This window comes from Thalassophryne amazonica, chromosome 15 (genome assembly GCF_902500255.1).
Source record: "Thalassophryne amazonica chromosome 15, fThaAma1.1, whole genome shotgun sequence".
In the NCBI taxonomy this organism is placed as follows: Eukaryota; Metazoa; Chordata; class Actinopteri; order Batrachoidiformes; family Batrachoididae; genus Thalassophryne; species Thalassophryne amazonica.
The window spans coordinates 21,585,106-21,591,334 of record NC_047117.1 but is presented as its reverse complement, the minus strand read 5'-3'; positions in this window follow the sequence as shown (position 1 = coordinate 21,591,334).

Here is a 6,229-nt window from a genome sequence, read left to right as displayed (position 1 = left end):
ACCAATGTCACTGGCTGTGTCTGGTGTGTGATTAATGGAAGAAGGGTGCCATCTAGTGCCCGTACCTTCAAAGGTGAAGGTACAGCCAGTAGAGGGAGCCCGACTTCCCTTGCCCATCTGCTGTCCAGCAGATTCCCCTCCGACCCCGTGTCCACCAGTGCTGGGGCGTGAAGGGTTAGATCCCCACTCAGGATCGTTACTGGGATGCGTGCAGATTTTTGGGGTCTCCCCGCGTGGGTATTGTGACCCACCCTTAGCCCAGTCTCTAAGGACGAGTGCTGCTGTATTGACCGTTTGGGGCAGTTTTTCTGCGTGTGCTCGGTTGAGCTGCAGAGAAAACACTCCCCACGGACCAGCCTCCTTTGTCTCTGATCTGATCTCATTTTGGTCCTGCTCATTTCCCTAACAACGGCAGCAGGGGGAGCTGTCGTCACGTGGAGTACCCTGGCTGTGGAGCGTGGGGAAGACGGCTCCCTTTCGGACCCGGGAGGAAGAGGGACGGCTTGTGCCTGACCACGCCCTTCGTCTCGTTCCCATCGGTGTTCTGTTAATCGGTTGTCTAACCGTATTACCAGGTCGATAAGCCCGTCTAAATCCCGCGGCTCGTCCTTCGCCACCAGGTGCTCCTTAAGGACCAGAGACAGTCCGTTTACAAAGGCGGCGCGGAGCGCAACAGCATTCCAGCCGGCTCGCGCTGCCGCGATGCGGAAGTTGACTACGTACTTAGCTGCGCTCCGGCACCCCTGTCTTATCGACAGCAGCACGCTTGAAGCGGTCTCGCCTCTATGAGGGTGGTCGAACACTTGTCTGAACTCCCTCACAAACCCAGTATATGTCGTTAGGAGCTGTGAATTTTGCTCCCAGAGCACCGTGACCCAGGCGCGTGCCTCTCCACGAAGCAAATTTATTACGTAAGCCACCCAGCTGGCGTCTGACTCGTACATGACAGGACGCTGTGAAAAGACGAGCGAGCACTGCATTAAGAAGTCCACGCATGTCTCGACACAGCCTCCGTATGGCTCCGGAGGGCTTATGTAAGCTTCAGGGGATGGTGGGGCGGGTCGTTGAACGACCAGCGGAATGTCTGTTTCAGGCCTCCGGTCAGCAGGAGGAGGTGCTGCAGCAGCGCCCTGAGCACGCGCTTCCACCTGGGCGGTGAGAGCCTCCATCCTCCGATTGAGAATAACGTTCTGCTCAGTGACTAAGTCCAACCGAGCAGTGAAAGCGGTTAAGATTTGCTGCAGCTCACCTAACACGCCTCCTGCTGATGCCTGTTCACCTCGCTCTTCCATTGGCTGTTCAAGCGATGGTTGACGCCCCTCGGGATCCATGACGCTGGCCGAGAAATCCTGTTGGGAAGGTGTAGTGACACGGACCCACAACAGGGGGCAGTAATGAACGGACAATGGATGAGCCAAAAAGTAACAATTTAATGTTGTGAATTGCACAACGGAATACAGACAATTGCAGTTGAGGAGTACAGTCAATCATACACAAGGTGACGTGTGGGCAGGCTCAAGGATAGAAGACGTCTGTCCAGAGAAGAGCCAGATCCCACACGGCTTCAACCGCCAACGGATCTGAAGAACACCGGAGCCGCCAAGTCCTGGGTCCCAGGTGGCCACCGTCTCCAGCTGTCAGACCAGGTACTGCTGGCAGAAACAGAAACAGTTAATGGTGGGTGTGTGAAGACACACCCAGTAATTGTTCCCTGAGTAGTTCCTCCGGGAGGGAGGACCTCCACCTCCAGATACAATATCACCCGTGCAGCTCCTGTTGGTCTCCTTCCTGGATGGAGTGAGAGACGAAGACCGTCGTCCTCTCACTGTCCGCCAATCCAGCCTTTAATAGACCTCGCAGGAACCCGGCTGCACACAGACCACTGTTAAGTTACAATAATAATCACAGCAGAGAAGGTTACCTTGTTCGGTAGCTGATTTCTCGGCGAGGAGGTGGAGTTGCAGTCCGGCCTTTATAGTGATGGTGATGAGTGACAGCTGGTGCTGATAAGTGACAGCTGTCACTCCCAGCGGCTCCGACGTCCTCTTGTGCTTGGAGCCCGCACTCCAAGCAGGGCGCCATCTGGTGGTGGTGGGCCAGCAGTACCTCCTCTTCAACGGCCCACACAACATTAAGCTATTTAACGTGTTTACGAGGTCTATTAGAAAAGTATCCGACCTCATTATTTTTTTAAAAAACCATATGGATTTGACTCACGTGTGATTGCGTCAGACAAGCTTGAACCCTCGTGCGAATGCGTGAGTTTTTTCATGCCTGTCGGTTGCGTCATTCGCCTGTGAGCAGGCTTTGAGTGAGGTGTGGTCCACCCCTGTCGTCTATTTTTTATTGCGAATAAATGTCTGAATGATTTGGAGCTTTGCTGCATCAATTTTTTTCCAGAAACTGTGAGAGACCTCCAGGTGGACACCGTTCGAAAAATTAATATGGCTTTCAGGGATGATTTTATGGGGATTAAAGAGATTACGGAGTGTTACTGCCGCTTTAAGGACTGCCCAAAACTCCTGACAGCGCGGCGCGCTTCCAGCCCTCATAGACAAGCTGACACCCCGCTGGAACAACCAGATCATTTCCAACGTGAAAGCTTTGTTGATCCGGGACCTCGTCTGACTTTCACAAAAAGGCAGAAGATGTGGACATCAGCACTTTATCGGCACATTCCACCATTACAGGAGTTTTTTTCATGGAAAAAGAAGCGGAGGGACGCACCACCGTGCCGCTCATGGCGTGGCACAAAACCACCTTGGTGTTGGTCTCTCAGGACAGCTTTCAGGTGGATTTCAGACGGATTTCGGTTGCTTTCCAGTCATGTGAATATCCGATTGTGATTGTGCATGAGCTGGACATACCTAAACATGTCCTGGAAGGCTTCATCACGGCGTTTCTTTGCGCAGAGCGGCTGCACCGCGACGCGTGGTGGAGTCGCTTCTCTTTCCATGACAAAAACTCCTGTAACAGTGAAATGTGCCGTTCATTTTTAAACTGGACGCTGTCTTGTTCAGTATGTCATCTGACTAGCACAGGAATTGTGAAAAGACGTGGACATCAGCACTTTTTCCGCACATTAAGACAGACGTGCGGAGGAGTTCCGCGCGTCGCGGTGCAGCCGCTCGGGGCAAAGAAACGCCATGATGAAGCCTTCCAGGACATGTTTGGGCATGTCCAGCTCATGCACAATCACAATCGGATATTCACACGACTGGAAAGCAACCGGAATCCATCTGAAATCCACCTGAAAGCCGTCCTGTGAGACCAACACCGAGGTGGTTTTGTGCCGCGCCATGAGCGGCACAGTGGCGCGTCCCTCCGCTTCTTTTTCCATGAAAAAAACTCCTGTAATGGTGGAATGTGCCGATAAAGTGCTGATGTCCACATCTTCTGCCTTTTTGTGAAAGTCAGACGAGGTCCCGGATCAACAAAGCTTTCACGTTGGAAATGATCTGGTTGTTCCAGCGGGGTGTCAGCCTGTCGATGGGGGCTGGGAGCGCGCCGCGCTCTCAGGAGTTGTGAGCACTCCTTAAAGTGGCAGTAACACTCCGTAATCTGTTTAATCCCCATAAAATTGTCCCTGAAAGCCATATTAATTTTTCGAACGGTGTCCACCTGGATGTCTCTCACAGTTTCTGGAAAAAAATTGATGCAGCAAAGCTCAAAATCGTTCAGACATTTATTCGCAATAAAAAATAGACGAGAGGGGTGGACCACACCTCACTCAAAGCCTGCTCACAGGCGAATGACGCAACCGACAGGCATGAAAAAACTCACGCATGCGCACTAGGGTTCAAGCTTATCTGACGCAATCACATGTGATTCAAATCGATATGGTTTTTTAAAAAAATAATAAGGTCGGACACTTTTCTAATAGACCTCGTACTATAAATGCAGTCTCCTGCCTGCTGATGTTACTTTCAAATAGTTAAATTAATGAGCCATACTTATACATCACTCTGTATGTAGAAGTTAATTAAAACATATTCATGAGTTTGCTACCCCTTTAAGGTTAAAAACAAGAATGACACCTGTATGATGTAAGATAATTACAAATAATGCTAATGATTGTGGGTACGTTACACACATAACAGTGTAGCCTATGGAATAATGAGGCATCTGGTGCTGAGGTGATGGTAGGGGGGCCCCCCAAATGAAATTCTGCTTAAGTTCCCATAAAGGCTTGGGCCGGCCCTGCGAATGTATACACTAGTTGTCCAAATAATATAACTTTCTTATGTTTCTTATTAAGACCTTATGATTCTTATTAAGAACCATAAGAAAATTATTTATTTAGACAGATTCTGATCATGTGCAACTGATATATATAATTAAGTCCTGTTTCCTTTTTTTCAGTGAAGGGCACTGATAGATGTATCTGCTTCACACTACAGAATTCAGCCATAAGCACTATAACTTTCTTCCTCTACAACTATAAAGGAAAGTTACAAAAAAAAAAAAAAAAAAAAAAAAGCTCCTGGATCTGCTTTCAGATTTATCGCGCTGTGCCTTGGCTCAAACTGCATCCCTCTGCCAAGTTTCCTGAAAATTGTCTAGATGGTTTTTGTGTAATTCTACTGACAGAAAAACAAACAAATCAACTAACAGTAATGAAAACATAAACCTCCTCGGCAGAGATAATTACAGCTCACATAATTTCTTTATTTACATCAGAAATTAAACAAAATTAATCCTTCACTTGGCCACAAATTGATCCCTGTAGGATGATTAAAAGCATCTCACCTTGGCTTGTTGTGTTTGCAGGTGGATGTGCCGTGGGCACACCGTGAGAGGGGCCGCAATAAAAGTGCAATTAAACACAGAGTAGGCGACATAATGCTGTGAACAATTAAACTCAGCTGCACAAAAGGAGCACATGCTGCTTATACATATTCACTTTCCCAGTGAAATCCATAGGAATTGCTAAGTCATCTCCCATGTCTCTGAGGCATTCATATACAATGGCAATTTTATCATATGCTTATCAGTGGTGGCCCCTCTCTTATAGAGCTCGATCTTTTGCCCCCTCAATCACGGAGCATATTACTTCTCTGTCAGAGCAATGCACTTCCTAACGACAGGGAGGCCAGCTGGGAACGAGGAAAGGGCAGGAGGCACATGCATTAACATAATAATCCAGCCGCACTCCCACAGGCCCCGGGGCCAGACAGCATATTAGGCAGGACCCTCTCACGAAGGTCCTTGCAGAGAAATAAAGCTGCTTTATGGTGAACCTGTCAACCTGTGGCCAAGTCAAGGACCTACCTGAGCTAATGCTAGGTGCTGAAAGAATAAAATACAAAGCATGCATACTGAGCTGTTAACACAACCCAGAACATGCTGATAAGATGTAGAAGCTGATCAAATTCTAAATAATAACTTAATCTTCAAAAATATAATACCCCAGAGGTGCCAACCATCCCGCATTGGGCGGCATTCACCCTTGTGTCCTGCGTCCTGCTTGAATGTGTGTGGGATGCCCATAGTCCCCCAGTTGTGTGTCCCCAGACCCACCAAGTTACACTTGGTATCATTGGCGCTCGCGGCCACACGTGGGTTTCCCGCACTGATACATTCAAATGTTGGCAGGTATATGACACCCATTGAAATAAGATGTAGTTGATATTGCTCACTTGAGGCCCCAAACAACCAACCAGTAATGCCTGCAAAATGCAACCAGCAGGGGCCAATAAATGTCCACTAAGACTCTACAAAATGTCTGTGGGGGGTTATGGTGTGGGTCAGGGGAAGGGGTAGGGTTAAAAAGAGTAAAATAAAATAAAAAACGTGTCACGAAAATGTGTCTCATTACATGATTGGATCACTAAAGAAATGTGAGACTGGGCTGAGCATTTAAGATATTTTTCATATGGGTCTCTATTCCAGTGAAGGATAAGTAATAACATACATAAAAGACAAGCATATTGGCAGAAATGTTATGTTGCAAATTTAAGAAAAATTCATTAAGTTAGTTAGATTTGCTCAAGGAGGTGTAATAATTGACATGACAGACAATTTTAGCATGACTTTGTTTCTTTGCCCAACCTCAGGAAACATGGAGGTGGCTATCACGAGACATCAATGTCACCTCATCAAATTTTTTAAAAATGTTGCCCGAGTATAAATATAGTTTGCAGTCAGCTGTAAGGCAAAACTCAAAATAAATAGCTAATTAATGATCTGTTTATTGCCCAAAATAGTTTGCTGCAGCTACTGCAAAAGC